Source organism: Paramisgurnus dabryanus, chromosome 8 (assembly GCF_030506205.2).
Source record: "Paramisgurnus dabryanus chromosome 8, PD_genome_1.1, whole genome shotgun sequence".
Lineage (NCBI taxonomy): Eukaryota > Metazoa > Chordata > Actinopteri > Cypriniformes > Cobitidae > Paramisgurnus > Paramisgurnus dabryanus.
Genome location: NC_133344.1, coordinates 39,930,788 through 39,948,850, shown reverse-complemented (window position 1 = coordinate 39,948,850; position 18,063 = coordinate 39,930,788).

Below are 18,063 nucleotides of genomic sequence, written 5' to 3'. Positions count from 1 at the left end.
TTTTTACTTTTTCCCGATACAAGTTGAGAGCTCATGAGTCCGTCTCAGATATCTCACCGAGTTCACATGTAGGAAGGCGTTCGGGTCGATTTGTATAAATGTCATCTACAGGCAACAAGAAAGTGACCGTCTTGACTTTGGCTCTGAAATGTTAAATACAATGATGAGCCTATATAGTAACTGCCACGTAACATTTTGAAGGAAGATAGATGCTAAAGCTCAACTCACCTTTTTTTGTTGTCATATTCCTGAAGGGACTGTCTGTTTGCTAATTTGTCCATGTCTGGTTTACTGTAAGCACTAGAAGGACGGCCGTGTAAACCATCATGCAGTCTGGCCCATTTATTGTTGTTTATAGTAACACTTGGCTTGTGTGAAATCTCATTCTTTCGAGGGCTGTTCATGGTATTGGAGGAGATGGAGTATCGCCGCACAGTCATAATAATGTTTTCTGTAGAAAGAAACCAGAGTAACATTTATCATTTCGAAATATCTGTATTTAGATATTTACTTATTTAAAGTAAGGTTCCCAACACTGGTGTTAACTCAGAAGTCACAACTTTGTTCTTTGCATTGTAACAACATTGTAATTAATTTAATGCTGGGGCGTACATCTTGACTGTAATGTCACAGTTGGTTTTATGTTGAGATTGGCCCCCTTTTCCAGTCGTCCTTTGAGTTTCAGGGAGTGAACAACACATTTTTGCATGTTATGTATTACGCACTTATCGCATCTTACAGACAATGTCAAAATATGTGCCTGCTGCACATGCATCAAAAGAGTTTATGATAAAAGAGACACTCACGTTCACAAAACTCTGATTATCAGTGTTGAGAAATGTTACTTTTGAAAGTAATGAATTACTATATTAAGTCAGTCCTTCCAGAAAAACGCAATTTTTTTGTGATTGTTGCGGGCAAAAATCTGTGATCTTGCGGCACGTTTAAAAAAAAATGCAATGGAATATGTGGGATATTTATACAATTTTATGTGATGAAATTGTGGGAACCTGCAAAAATTGCGGGAACTTGCAAAAATTGCGGGAACTTGCAAAAACGGCGGGAACTTGCAAAAACTGTTTGCAGCTTTTGCAGCTTTTCAGTGATCTTTACTTACATAATCACGTCACTTCATAACTTCCCATGGCGCTTGTGTGAAGTAAATGCAACATTTTTCAACTTTCTGCTAAGATATATGTGATTTTTGCTACGAAAATGCGGGGGTTATGAAATCACGCAAGCCCCACACACTGCTCCCCACAGGATTTTTAGAGACTGTGGCTGGGATGACGTCATACTTTAATTAGCATATGTGTTGGCATCTGAAATATGTTTCACTTCTACTCTTTGATCTGTCACATTATATTGCATTTTAAGACAACTAAATGCCATTTTTACATATGATCCATTCTGTTGTCAGACATAAAACGAGTAGACTATAAAATAATCCAACTGTTGCTAAAAATCCTAAACATCTGACAAAATCACCATACATTTACTTTGAAGCCTTACTGCTGTTTCTCTTCTCATCAGTGTCTTGTTGTGTTATGAGCCCTTTATTATTTTAAATGTGAGTTTTATTGTATATTGCGTATAGCGCAGACAATTCGGTGCAAATTCAGAAATATAAGAGAATACACTGTAACTGTTACTGTTACTACAAAACACGTGCACGAGCATACAGCATAAAGAGGGAGACAACGGGTGTGTGTGTGGGAAACACTAATGCTATTTCAGCTAACGTGAGAGAGAAAGGGAGGGGGGCACGCTGAGCGCTTGCAACCATTAATTAAGCCGTTTTTAAACCGTAAAATATAAATGTAAATGGTAATCATGAAAAATCTTATTTGTGGCAGCCATTGTTGATTCTGTGGCGGTGCGCCACAAGTAAATAAATGTATGTGAAAAACTGTCGCATATTTTGCGCATGGAAATCTGCAATTTATCCTGCAAAAGTGTGGCGTATTTGAAAAAATGTGCCCCCTGCATAAATATGCGCACTTTGGTTTGATTATACGTTAAATCATGCGATCGCATAATCGTGTTTTTCAGGAGGGACTGTTAAGTTAATCCCCAAAAAAGTAACTAATTGCGTTACTTATTTACTTCTCATGGAAAGTAATGCTTACATTACTTTTAAGTTACTTTTGCGTTACTTTTTCTTACTTGATCTCTTTCAGGCTTTGCATGTGTATTTTATGACAGATTTCTGCATTCAGAAATAAAACCCCTTTGAAGTGCCTGCAGCAGGCACAATTTTTGACATGACGCATGATGCACACAAGTTTACATGATGCACTCAACACATATTTTGACATGACGAGCCACATACATGACTGGCTAAATACATGTTTTGACGAGCTTCGCATTTGTGCACCCTTGAAAAAGAAGTCACCGGCAGCCACTGTTTAAGAATATACCACGAAATTCTGAGTACATGTTGATAGTATGTTACCAATATATATAATCATGTGTTTCAATTTTTCTAAACCCCTCAAGATAGAGTCCAGACATAAAAAATCAGAGACCTCGCACAGGCTTTGAATCACCATAGTGACGTCTAAAATATCAGTATGGTTAAAAACATTTGGTAAAATGTTATTTTTTTCATGGTACCGTTGATATTTTGGAATGTCTCACTGATTTAATTGAAATGAACATGTAATTAAATATAGCTACTCATTTGCACATTTAAAAAAGATCCTAACTAAAACAGTCAATGTAAATTAAACAGATATCACAGAATTATAAGTTGTTTTTTTGGCCTGTTTCTAAAATATGTAGTAGCCTTTGTGAAGTGGATGTTTTTGGGTGAAAGCTGTGCTTCTCAAAGTTTCATTAATTGGAGATTATTACCTTTATACTGTCCTTCAAGTACCGGTGCTGACAAATTTCGTCGCAGGTTGGCGTGGGCTGAGATTTCCTGCGATCCGTCCTTTTGTTGAGAGCCGGTATGTATTGGAACCGGCTTCAGTGAGTCTAAGGTCGAAGGTGTTCGTCCGAGCTCTCCACGGAGCACTTTGTTTTCACTCTCCAGCTTTCTGATCTCATTCTGCATTTCTGAGATCACCTGCGCTAAACTTCGTCCGCTCGTCATTGTGCTTGAAAGGCCTTCAGACTGTCCGTCCCACCTGCTGCTTATTTGAGTCCTCCTTCTGTCCCCTTTTGTCTGGACCTCTCCCAAAGTGTCTTTCAATCTCAGTCCAAATCTTGTCCCGAGGAGATTATGTCGCCTTTCGCCACTTATACAGCTGAAAGGGTTCGTGTGGATGGCCTTTCAGGACTTTGCGCAATGTTTTATTAATCACCAACAGAGTGTTGAGTTTCGATTAACTGTGCTCGCAGAGCACAGAGAGGCGAAATAGTCATCCACAGATAAAATAACTGGACACAGAAGATTTGGCTAAAAGAAAACATCTTGATTAATTTCCTTTCTGTGAGAAGACAACTGCAATTAGGTTGTCATCGGACAGACACAAAGATCTGCGATAGATTCAGTGGTAACTGATGCGCCTCCCCAAAAGCTTAAAACATTTATGAGCTCAGTCAACGAATAGCAACAAATCAAGGATGGAAAATTTCCATAAGACAAAACGTCTTAAATAACCATTGAACTTGTTTGAACAGATGCAGTATACTTGATATTGAATTATTGTAAAATTCCTGCAAAAATGCTTAAAGATGCCAAAGAAGGCATTGAAATAATTAAAAAATGTTCTCTGATATCTACATAGGTATGTGGCTTTAATAAGAGCAAAAATTATCCAGAGACAGTTTTACAACTCAGCTAGGATTTGCCTTTATAATGAAATGGTCTATTATTACCTTATTTGAAAGGGTCATGAATAATAATGTTGAGCTCTGCTCTGATTGACAGTTTCTCAGAGCAGTTCCTTCTGCAGCTCTGTGTTTGTTTGTAAACAGACCTCATATTTGAGTTTTTATGAGACGAAGATACAGATTTTGAAAAATAATCAATTGTTTGGAGATTCTTAATGGACATTTCTGAGTGGTAAGTTTTTGGACCTGCACAATGTAACTGTAATGTCAAAAGTAGTACTTCAGCCTTAACGCTAGCCTATAGCATTAACTAGCATACAACGCTCACTTAGCATTGTAACAACATTGTAATTAATTTAATATGTAATTTAATGTTGGGGTGTATATCTTCATCATCATCATCTTTATTTATTTGAGCATCTAAGTTGCACAAAGTTCAACATAATAACAAGTTTCAATACAATACAAGAAAGAAGAAAAAAAGCAAAAAAAAAAAAAAAACATGTATATGATGCTCAAAAGGAGTAGGCAGAAGCTTACCCCCTTTTATACAATTGATCCGTAATTACATTTGCTATAATCAATAAGACAGTTGCCACATATTTATGTTATCCTATTCCAGTGACTATACAATCAAAACTATTAACTCACGACCCTGATTGGCTAATCCCAAGACAAGAAAAGACTTTTGCCAGTAACAACTAGTCACCAATCTTTTAATTTGATCTTTTGTTCCTTATTGTTATGAATTCAACGTATTTGTTGACCACAATTGATTTTAACTATAATACTTTAATCATATTATCTTTATTAACTTATTCCACTTCCACACATAAGGACATTCTTCTGTCCTATACTTAGGGCGCACTCACATTATCCAAACCAAACCAAACCATGCCCCAGCGCGATTGTCACCCCTCCCTACTCCCCCAGGTGCACGCACTCACACTGTACTTCTTATCGATCCGAGTCCGGGCGCGCTTTCGTCATTAAGATGCGATTGTTTTGAAAAAGCAGGAAGTAAAGCGCTCTCTTAACACTGGAACCCACCGTAATGATAAGTCTGTGTTTTTTATTCGGAGTCGTTTGGTGCGCGATTACAGACAGCCCTCTCACATGTCATCATATTGCTTAGTTGATCTGTCACGTGCGCAGCTCGGACATTCACGTAACCCCGCTGCGCGCATCAAAATGTGTTTACAAGGTGAGTGGTCGCGCAACTGACGTCTTCACCTTTTGAATCGCGCTCAGGCGCGATTGCGCTCACACCACAGCCTTCCGCGCCTGAGCCCAAGTGAACCGCGCTCCGGCCCACCTCTGCAACCCGGCCGCGGCGCGATTAAACAATCCGCGCCCGGGCGCGGAACGGAGCGATCACACTAGTCAAACAAACCAGGCAAACGCGCCCGAGCGCGGTTTGGTTTGGATAGTGTGAGTGCGCCCTTAGGAAGACAGTATAACTTGTTTGTACTTTGATTTGAATTGATAAATGTAAAAGTAGCCTATTGTAAATTAGAAGCTATATTACGTCAGGATGAACTTGTTCACTTCAATTATTGATTCATTTGGTCAATACACAGCAAAATCACTAGTGTTAAATGTACACTGCTGGTGTTTGTATGAGTACCACCAGACCTGGGTTTAATCACAGGAACACACACTTGATATAAGAACATTTTGAATGCCCTGTAAGTCTCATTAGATAATAATGAGATCTGCTCCGCCATGGCTTAAAAAAACTCTTCACAAACCTGTGGAGGACGTCACGGACACATTTTTACAGTCTATGGTAATAAACTAATAATTAATAATAATACAAATTATTTGAACAATTATGAGCCAGGATCATTTTTTTTTATATTATTTTTACCTAATCACCTTATACAGATAAAAAAACGATTGTTTGAAAATTGTAATCGAAAGTGTTAAATTCACCCTTGTTTGTAGGTCACTTTAAATAAAATCATCTGCTAAATGAATGAATGTGAAATGCAATGTACATGAAGTTAATAGCACAACAGTATAATCATTGTTCTGACTGTTACTGAGGGATATTACAGATGTATTTTAACAACCATTACATTAATGCAGAGAATTTTTTTTTTTAGGTTGTTAACAGTGTGAGACATCTGATTCTCTAGTGTGCACACTAGACTTTGAATAATTCATGGCGCTGTCTGTGTGGGAGAGAAATCCTATCACCTAAACATTGGCTCTCATGTCCATAGCTTATAGTGAGACTATAGACTGAGTCTGTACAGTGAGGAACGTGATGTTGATAAATTAAGGTCCAAGGTGTTTGTGTGCTGTAGGATTAAGATGTGGTTACTAAGGACATTGCACTGGGCTGCTCCCGAGGGGCAACCTTTCGATCTCTCTGATGAAGGCAATATGGAAGTGACTTAAACTGCAATTCATCGACTGGCTGCTTGAGTAGAATTTCCAGTAGAAAAAAAATTACAGTAGAAAATGTATTTTAAGTATTTCACAGGGCAAAACGCTGATGTGAATTTCGTTGGTTCGTGGCCCACCTCTGACAAGGTTGAAATCATCCAGTAGTCTACAAAGAATGCTGATTGTAAAGATTATTTACTTGTCACCCAAGTTAATATCTGTGGAATTTTAAATTATTATTTTTTACTGAAAACTGCATTCCAAAAAATGTATTCAAATGTTCTTAAAATGCTTTATTTTTACCAATAAAAAATGTTTAAACAGTCAGATGAAGAATATGGGTGCCACAATTCTCAATATAATATTGAACCGTTCGGTTCGACCCCCACAGTCCAATATGCGCATGTGAATTGCGGTTTTTCGGTTAATCCATCCAAATCTGTCAGTTTTATAATCCCTGCACTTTTGTTATTGTGCGCGCTTATAAACGCCACAGCGAGTTGATATCCAGTCACTGTGCGCTAGCTGTGTTAACTCTGCTTGAACTCTGCTTGCAATGCTGGTGTCAGATTTCTTTCGCGCGCACACACACCCAACAGAAGTACGAAAACAAAAAGAAGCAGCATGACTGTCTTTTAAATCTGAGGTGTGGGTTAATTATTTGCACGAGTAGATAACATACAACATCAATGTAAAGATGCAAATTCGTGTGGGGCAATGCGAATGACTCAAATTGGGCTTGTTATTGATGCAAACGCGCGTTATTTCCCTCAAACACGTCTTCCACGGAAGTTGAAAAGTTCAACTCAAGAAGAGAATGCGCATGATGCTAAAATGAATCCCACCAGTAATCTTGATTGAGGAACGCATTTTTGGTTTCTACACAGACAGCATGATGTTGGACTTAACAGTTGTGCAGTAAGTGGTATAGCCTTCATTTACAACGTAAAGTTTAATTTACTAAGTACAGGTATATAAAATGGCCAATTTATGTAATGCAATGAATTCACATGTTCCCCAATTTGAATAGGATATCAATACACTAGAAATGTGTAAGATGATTTTTGCATTTACATAAAATAAAGAGAACTGCAATTAAAACCAGTATTTTTGCTTCTTAACATCTCACTGTTCCTGTTACCTAAGCATAATTAAAAAACACTTTAATAGGCCAAGGCATCAGAACCGAAACCAAACCGAAAACCGTGTACAAGAACTGAAAATTGTATTGAACCATGAACTAAGTGTACTGTTGAATATACATATACACACATACATTTATAAACATGTAAAACTATTTTTTTTCTTTACTTTTTCAAGCCACTGCTCCTTTGTAAGAGTCTCTGTGGCAGGGCAGTAGATTGTCCCTGTATACTGGCTGTGCCCAGTCACTGTGGTTCTAAACTGCCCACACTTCCTACAGGTGTTTGCCTCAACCTTCCTGTGGTACGGACGAGGGGCAGTGGGTTCAGATTGACTGACTGGGGCTGTAGGAAGAGGGTTTTTAGGGACAACAATCAGTGTGTAGGTAGGGGTAGTGTGGGAGGCAAGTGTGACAGTCGGGCTGGCAAAAACAGGAACTTGTCGTCGGTTGCCAACAGGCCTAGGAATTAATGGCATTAGGGGTGTCTGCTTGGCTTTAACCGCCTCAGTTGTACTGCACGAAGTGCGCATTTTTTGTTTTGCTTGCCAGCTGTACCCTGTGGAAGGTTGTAGATGTGTTGTTCTCCCTGGACCTGAGGTGGAGCAACAGCACAAACACTGGCAGGTGGGAGAGCCTCAGCAGCAACACTAAAAGGGTCAGGCAGATCAATTCCCTGAAGCAGAAGAGTTTGATCTTGCTTCTTAAACTTCTTATGCCAATTGATCAGAGTGGTCTGATTGACCTCTACTAGCTGGAGAGTAATGTCCTGCATGATGGCACCATTAGAATGGCGGAGCTGCCGGATCTTGCGGTAGTCATTTAAAATGAGAGGCCAGTGACTCCATGAACCTTTTCCGTTCTTCTTTGGACTTTGATGTATGCAACAGAGCCTGATGAAAATTGCCTCGACAAGACGACAGCAGTCTGGCCATTGGGCAGGTGATGCTGTGGACCCCAACACACATCGTTTCATGCTGTCTACTCCAGGGGTGAAAACGGTCTTCTTTTTTGGGGACCTGAACCTCCCTGTGGTCAGCGTGTCCTGGTGTCTGGCAGGCTCTGCCACAGGCACACTGCTGGTGCCTAGCCACTAGATTCAAACAAGACTATAACATAAGGGAGAAGTGGCAGAGTAATGATTTGGACTGGAATATTGGGAAGCAAGATGGTCGGTCCCTTTAGGGTCCCTGAGGGGGTCAAAAGGACATCTAGAAGATATGTAGAAGAAGTTCCTTAAAGATGGTTTTCACCATTTTTTATGGGATATAAAAGGAATAATGTCTTCTGAAATAAATTTAATTTCATGTTGGATAATGCATGCTGCAAAAACATCAACTTAGAGATGCAATACTAGCATCTTCAAGTGAAATAAAGACAACCTATACTATAAGCAAACCTATACCTGTATACTTACAAGTTTAATGAATAGGAGAGTAAAAGACATGTCAGAGATAAATACATTATTTAATTTACATGGTGTTTGTTTTTTGATCTTTCCATACAGCACATTTGACAGATATCTGTTTTTGGATAATTTTAATCCATTATATCTTTATAAATTTGTTTAAAGTGCATTCAGCATAATAAATTGGAACAGCATATTTTTCAAAGTATTAAAGTATCTTTTACTCGTTTTACTTACTGACTGTATTGGAAAATGAACAAAAAAGGCATGTGCATAATAATTTGGAATGTGGTGTATAGTCCAGTCTCTTTGTTTTTTGAATAAGAATTTATTTCTGTCTCTTCCATTTTAGGACATTCAAAATGTTTGCCTGCTTTCTGTTGAGGGTTAACCCTGTGCTCGTTCTCAGCTCTACCAAATACTAGGACAGTCCATCCACCCGGTCCATTCCTGGAATGTTTTGCTCATCCACAGCCTAAAATTAAATAATTTTAAATAATAAAGAAAAAACATACTAGCAAAATGACATCTTTAGGGTAGTTTTAATCAATAAATTGTATTTCAAATAAATTTCTGCTCATGCCAAGTTCCTATTGTGAAATTTACATAACAAAGCTCCTCAGGCGCCTGGTGCATACTGGACTATGGCAGGCTGGGATGAGGCAGCAGCAGACTGGGAAAAGGCAGGCTGGGATGGGACAGCAGCAGACTGGAATATAACAGGCTGGGATGAGGCAGCAGCAGACTGGGAGACAGCAGGCTGGGATGAGGCGACAGCAGCAGCAGACTAGGAAAAGGCAGGCTGGGATGGGACAGCAGCCGACTGGAATATAACAGGCTGGGATGAGGAAGCGGCAGACTTGGAGATGACAGGCCGGGATGAGGCAGCAGCAGACTGGGGAATGACAGGCTGGGATGAGGCAGCAGCAGACTGGGAGATGGCAGCATTAGACAGGGATGAGCCAGCAGTGCCAGACTGGGAAATGGCAGGCTGGGATAAGCCAACTGTGGGTGGGTTCCAGTCAGCTTCATCTTCAAAAAGGAAATTCATTGTTGTGTCCTCAATGACATCCTCCTCAAATCCCTCATCCTGCTCGTATACGTTCACTTCCTCCAGCAGCTGGTCTGTCTGCTCAGAGTCAGGACTGACTGAAGTGGCTGCCCAGTTTGACTTAGTAAATAGTCTACTCCGATTAGTTCCCCTAAAATTCAGAATGCAGATTAGTTAAAAAATTTGCCATTACATTAGCAGAAAACCCTGTGCCTTAGAAAAGATTGTCAGAGTCTTACCAGTGTACTGTGTAGGAGGTTGGAAGGTGGGTAGAAGATTCTCTCCAAAAACAACTAGGCTGTTGTTGTTGTTGCTTTGCACCACCTGCCCTGCGTAGGTAAGAAGAGGTGAAGGTTTTGATTGCTTCTGCTGCCCGGTCTTGGTTCCACCTGTTCAAGGCTTTCAGGAGATACAACTGAAAATTCAGTGTGTTAGCACTGGTGCCTGTAAAGAAGTGAACAATCAAAAGCATGAAAATGGTATAAGTGACATTATTTCATTGTGTTGAATATGACTATACTGCAATAACAATGAGCCACAAACCTGGAATGAACCTGTTTAGGTGGCAGTGGAAAGACTCAAGGGAGGTCGAGCCCCTAGCACACCTGTACTTGGTAAGAACTATCCCTCCCTTGGTGGTGGTGGTGCCTGTCTCTGTGTATAGGACACACCTGGCGGATCCTGGATGCACTTAACATGCCTCCTCTGAACACGCCAAATGTGCTGAATCCTTACTGTGTCCAGCAAAGGAACTCCCATCAGATCTCTCCCCTTCTCCTTCAGTTCCTGCAAAAGCCTGTCAATGTGGCGGGTTGTGGACTCCACCCCACGTGTCCTCCGACGGCCCCGGCCGCCCTACTGTACCTTTCAATCAAGCCGAAGACCATTGTGTCAAGTCCTGCACCTTTCTAAGCGGTCAGGACACTGATTAAAATTTGGCCTGTTTCATTACCAACAGATGTCACCCACTGTGCTGTTCCCCTGGCTTTGCCTGCCAACTTTTTTGTGATCTAAAATCAACAAAATAAAACTATTAAAAATGTGTATTGAAATACAGCACACATAATTTAAAAATTAAAACTCCAGCAAAATTGTGCATACCTTTGTGTAAAAGAGAGGATTTGCTTTAATCACTATTTCAAGCTAAATTAAACATTTACATTTTGTTATCCATTTAACACATATTACACATTTCATTAACCATGAATTATTAACATCAATACTATAAACTCATTATAGGCAAGGCAAGGCAAGTTAAGTTTATTTGTATAGCACATTTCATACACAAAGGTCATTCAAAGTGCTTTACATAAAAATGAGAAAACAAAAAATCAAAGATACATGAGAATTTAAAATATCAATTAAAACTAAATAAATGTGATTTTAATAAAAACTGTTTAAATGTGTGAAAAAGATGTGTTTTGAGTCTGGATTTGAATGTGACTACTGTTGGAGCACATCTGATCTCCTCTGGAAGCTGGTTCCGGCTGCGACTGGCATAATAGCTAAAAGCTGACTCTCCTTGCTTTGATTGAACCCTTGGTATTTCTAGCTGATGTGATCCTAATGATCTGAATGATCTGTTGGGTTTATATTCAATGAGCATATCGGCAATGTATTGAGGTCCTAGTCCACTGAGTGATTTATATACCATTAATAATACTTTAAAATCAATCCTAAATGTAACTGGTAGCCAGTGTAGAGACCTGAGGACTGGTGTGATATGTTCATATTTTCTGGTTCTGCTCAGAATCCTGGCAGCAGCGTTCTGAATGAGCTGGAGCTGTCTAATGGTCTTTTTTGGGAAGGCCAGTGAGAAGGCCATTACAATAATCCACCCTACTGGTGATCAGGGTCCGAAATTAACACCCGCCAAGCGCCAAATGCAGGTAGATTTTCAGTTTGGCGACTAAATTCAACAGGCTACCCGCCACACTGGCGGGTGATTTTCATACCAAAATATTAATGCAATATAATGTGTTTGCCAGTAACTAATCTGCGAACGAGGTGAGCTAGCCACAGAACGTCTCTACGCTCCAAGTCTCGCACTAGAGACGGTCTGTTGCTTGCTAGTACTGCAGGTAACTTGCGGTCTGCAGCTATCTGCTGCATATTAGCTATCAAAATGCATCCCCGCCCTGCCCGTCGGGCTATCTTGACTTATAGGGAGGACAAAATATATTTAAATGCTTTATGCATTCTTTCACAGATTTGGATGGGTAATAATGGTGTATGAAATTCAGGCATTGGGTATTTAAATTACGTTTGAGCGCGCGCTCAAGTTTTACTTTCACTTTCGCGTGAAAAGTACAGGAAGCAATCCGTAATGATTTGTCATGGATTTGTTGCGCAAATCCTCCAACTTCGTCCTGGCAGTCATTACTATCCTCACGTAAGAAAATTAAATCTCTCGCAGCAAGCTTTAAAGTATAGATTGTACGGGCAGTGAAGAGAGTGACTCTGTGCAGAATCGCTCTTAAAGCGACAGCCCCTGTTTTTCTGATCGAAAAAATTATCCAATCTGTGACTGGATGATCCAAACTGTGAGTTTTGTTAACCACTGATAAATAGTGAGTATATCTGGTGTGGGGATGAGCAGGAACAGTTAGTTTACATGGAAATCCAGTTTTTTGTTTGTTAAAAAAACAACAGCATCAAAACAACAACAAGAATAGCAGATTATACATTGTGGTTAGAGGACCTATTGGCTTTGTATTGGCAAAATTTGGCCTGTGGTAAAACTAATTGAATAAGCATGTGCTATGCCCACAAAGTCAAGTGGCATTTTCTTATCTGTGACTTCAGTTAATATTTCAGATTCAGAATCTGATGTATAGATATTTCACTTCGGTTAGAAGAAAAATTTGCACTGATGATTGATATGTACTGAAAATTGATATGTGTTATTTGTGTTTTGATAGATGATTTGTCTTAATATTCTACATTAAAAGCAATGTATTTTTTATTCATGCTACTTGCATTCATTTCGGGCTACCAAAAACTGAAGAGTGCCTGCCCGAAAGGCTACCAGGGAATTTGAAATTTTGCGAGCCCTGCCATGAATACATCAAATGAAATTAATGTACATGTGACAAAAAAGGCTGTTTATTATTCTGGCCGGTAAAAAATATGCTTGGCTGGTGGATTTTTTCATCTACCAGTCCCCGTGGTAGGTGAGCCAAAAAGTTAATTTCGGACCCTGCTGGTGCATGCACAAGTTTCTCTAGAGCTGTGTCTGAAACCGTTCCCACGTTCACTCATTCACTATTCCCTATATGGGGAATGACAATTGAGTCCACTATATGGGGAAGAAACAAATGAAAACGAGTGAGCGATTTCTGACGTAAATATCATGCATCTGAGAGCTGTCGCAGAGATTCATCATAAACACCTGTGTGACTTTATTGATTGTATTGTGAAATGGTAAAGTTTACTTTCTTACTGTTTTTCACATTTGTCATGTTTATTCTATTAGTTGATAATAAAGAGAGCAAAACAACCGCTTAGAATATTTATTTACTGCTGTTTATTTATTTATTATTTGTTTAATAAAAATGTGTATTAGATTTTAAATAAAAGATAATACAATTATTTTTCATTTGTTTATTTTCAAAAAGTAGAAAATAACCGACAACAAGAAGTAACAAAACTGTATAAACCTAAATGTTTGGTGTTTACTGTCAGTATCCTTCAGCTGATTCAAGTTAAGAGTTCGTCTCCATCATGGGAAATATGAGTGAACGAGTGTACATCGAATTGATTTCAGTCCTTACGGTAACTACGGATACAATGATATTACTTGTAGTGTCAACATTTACCGAGCAACACAGAATTAAATCAAACATTTCAATTTATCAGCCAGGTAGGAAAAACATAATTCAGAAGCCAATTTACATTCCAATTCAAATACGAAGAAACAAATATAATCAAATGAGAATAATGCATACCTGGCAAATGATGAATATCTGGTTACAGATTTCTCAAAGTAAAATGAAGGGGGGTGAATTTCCAAGTACAGAAAGACCCCCTGAACCATTTTACATCATTCCCTTAAATATCCAGAGAGACAAAGCATAAAGGAATTTGGTACTGATTGGTTGTTGTAAAACTCAGGGGTGTTGGCTAATATACATACAGTGGGTGATTGGTCAACATGTCTAAGGTAGGAGTTGTCTCCCAACATTAGGTTAAGTTTACAGATTAACATTGAATCCTGTTGTCATATTAATAAACCCAAATGTACCACTTGCATTAAAACACTTCATATAACACCAGGGACGGATTGGCAATCTGTGCGTTCTGGAAAAGTCCAGAACGGCCGATCAACGGAGGGCCGTCGCCCGGCCGTCGGCAAAAAAGTCTAATAACGCAATATGAACAGCCAACAGCAGGGGCACTAATACGATCACTTATATGCTGCTACGGTTAAAAAAAAAACGAGGAAGAAAAGCCTGGTCATGATGAGGGACAGACAGAGTTTACTTCACATCAGCAAGATGTCCTGTAAATGCCAGCAGTAGCAGGACACGTGACATAATAATATAATATACACGATATAAAAATAAATAAAACTCATGTGAAAATTAACGTAATGCGCAACTACTGTTAGAGAGAGACGTGTGTGTGTGTGTGTGTGTGTGTGTGTGAGAGAGAGAGAGAGAGGGAGAGAGAGAGAGAGAGAGAGAGAGAGAGGCGCGGGCGCGATTGAACAGTGGAAACGTAAAAACAATACATACTCTGTTTTATCTGTGCGACCTTAAAATATATATTTGGGAGCATTTGTGCGACTGCCTATTTTATTGTGGTGTGACTTGATTTAGATTGTGTATGCTGTGTGCTGTTCCAGGTTCAGCATTCTCTCCAACATTACATAACCAATCAAATTTCACCTTTAAGTTCTTGCGTTTAATGAAGAGCGCAGATTGGCTTATATGAATGTCAATCATTCCTTGTTGCCGTGCTACGTTGGTACGCAAAGCGCGAAAATGTGAAAAAATGAACCGCGAGCATGAAGAGAACGAGGCAACTACAGCCAATGTTACTACTGTATTAATTCATAACGACGGTCCGGATTTAAATGCAACTTCACCACCGGAAAATAAGGCTTAAAGTTAAACCTTTCGGAGAGAGGCTTAAAGATTACGAGTGGCTCCGCTATGAAAATGACTCGATGTTACTGTGTTTACTGTAAATACTGTGAAACGGAGGTTGCAGGTAAAACGGCGTTGGTGGCAGAATCCATACATTTTAAGCGCGAGACCTTGCTTAAACATGGCGAAAGTGCCAAAAACACAAGAATTGTCGTGACAAATGTGTTCATTATTGATGGAGACACCGACCTGTTTATCAAATAGTGTTTGATGATGTATTGTGCGCATCCTGCTTGAGGGACATCAGAGAAACATTCTTGTATTCCATGTTAAGGTGGAACACGACAATGCTGATGGTATGTTTTTAAAAACATTGCCTATTTAGTAGTAATATCATCCTGGTAATGCAGTTATCAATACCAATATATATTAGCCTTCTATATTAGGGTCACTTTTGTAATGTCACCATCAATTAGTGTTTTACCTGTTTTTCTAGATTTTCTATTGTAATCATATTTGTGTTTCCTGTAATTGTTAAATAATTATTGCTGCTATACTATTTAAACAGCATTTGGGTATTATTTTAGTAATCTATGCAGCGAAAAAGACCAAATTTCAAATCTTGGCCATAGGATGTGTAAAGCCCAGTTGTGGTGTTTAATTTTTAATAAAATAAATCTATTAACTTATACATTGTAGTTGTGGTGCTTCATAATTTTTGGATGAGTGCGCCTACATTTTTGTTGGTGCTCCTAACTCTTTAAAGTTGGGAGCACCAGTGCTACCAAATAAAAAAGTAAATTTTGAGCCCTGCATTTTGTTCATATGGGACATCATTCAAACTGCAAAGTTTTTGCTACAGTCGCAATAAAACAAACAAACAAAAAAACATTGTACCTTTGTCAAACTGTAAACTCTTGTCAAACTGTAACCTACAACTGTTCATTTCTTTCATTGACTTTATTGTATATGAGGGGTTGCAGTGAGCTCACATTTTCTGCTACAATGAAGACTAAAGTATTGAATTAAACAGGGAAATATCAGGCATGCATTGCTACCACTCTAAACGTGCTAACATACAAGAAAGAGGGCTAAATAATTTACCAAATTTTAGTTTAACCAAAAAATCCTGGCTTGCACTTTCTGCGTGTCTTCCATCAAACTGCAGTTTTTCCTTGTCTTTCATATTTGTGTTTAGTATTGTGAATTGGGAAAGACCAGGTGAAAACATAGTACACTTCCATAGTATACTTAAAGTGCTTATTTTCGCACACTAATTTTGTACTTAATATACTAAAAATTAATCTTTAGTACTTTTTAAGATGTTCTTAAGATTATCTAAGTGTACTTCACTGTGCTATTTTGAGACACCATGAATATAAACTAAAATGCACTTTTAACATACTGTCTCTGTATTACAAAAATTATTTAGTTAACACTTATTAAACTTGAACTCAACTTTATTCAAAGATGTTTTCAAGTTTACTACAAGTGGTACCAAAATACATTTTTTAAATACATTTTAGCACATTTTAGTTCATATTTACGGTGTCTCAAAATACCACAGTGAAGTACACTAAGATGATCTTAAGAACATCTTAAAAAGTATAAATATGAATTTTTAGTATATTAAGTACAAAATTAGTGTGCGAAAATAAAACACTTTAAAGGGGACATTCCACAAGACGTTTTTAAGATATTAAATACATTTTTGATGTTCCCAGAGTACATATGTGAAGTTTTAGCTCAAAATACCCTATAGGTAATTTATTGTGGCATGTTAAAATAGGCACTTTATGGGTTTGAGCAAAAATGCACCGTTTTTGTGTGTATCCCTTTAAACCAAATGAGCTGCTCAGGTGGGCGGAGTCTCAAGCGCTTGCGCTGTAGACAAGGCATTGCATTCTCTCACGAAAGAAGTTAGTAAGAGATATTCAGCATTATATATTTGAACAAGTTTAAAAAGTCAATCATCTGTTTTATGCATACTAAATACATGTTTATCAGCAGATGGGGAACATTGTGGAATAAAAATAAAGACTTTAAGGTCTCATGCTGCCAGTGTTTTAAACAGGCACAATGATTTTCAGCATGTTACAATAAAAAACACTTCCACAAACACTCAGAAGTTTACTTTTTGACCAAACCACACGAGCACATTTAAATGATCTGTAATAAAACAACATATTTAATCCTTAAACTTTAGAGAAACAGATCAAAGGACATGTTTAAGTTTATTGTGTACACATATTGAACACATTCGCGTTTCTGTCAGTCTCTCACTCTCTATCTCTATCTCTCTATCAGGCACATCTTGTAACTCCTCGTATTCATTTGAAACTTGAGAGAAACATTAAACAACATATTTATGCTTATTGTGTATGATAGTGAATACGCGTTGTTCTCTCAGACTGTCTCGTGCAGTGGATTAATCCTCGTGTTTCAGGTCAGCTTACTTTTGGGAGCTTTCCATTGGGTGCAGTACGTAGTACCCGATACTTTTTTTCGTACCACCTCGGTTGGGATTCCAAGCGACCCGAGCAGATACCAAACGTGACGCAAAAACAATGTAGATCACTGATTGGTCTGATAGAATTGTCATGTCATCGCTATAATGTAAAATATTAGCTTTACCTCAATGCTAGCTTGCGCTGTCTCAAGCAAACATGTTGTCATCTCCTCTGCTATAAGTTCCCAAAATCCCATTTAGCGATGAAAAACATCCACAGGTTGAGAATCAGTGACACCATAACAGTTTTTTCCCAGACTTGCAGTTTGTGGCGGAACATTCGCGATGAGCACGTCAACATTAACTTATATACGCTTAAATGCAACTTCAATGAGGCTCCGCGGAGCGCCGTCGGCTGACGCCGCGGGAGTTTGAGCATGAAACTGTGATTTGAGACAGAGGTAGGGATAAACGCGATGTGCAAACATCTGTTTAAGGTAGTGAATTTTTCTTTTGTGGCGTACTGAGAAATAAACTGTATGGGAATGTACAACAACGCTCTCACTTGTATGATGTCACAGCAGGCAGCGCAAATATAATGACACGCCTATAATCCCTCCCACTGCGAAGTGCTACCAAACTCGATGGAAAAGCTAACCACGCCAAAGTGAGGTGAGCTGACCCAACCCAAACTAAACTAAACCGTGGGGTACTATGAAATGGAAAAGCGCCATAGGAGTCTCATGCTCT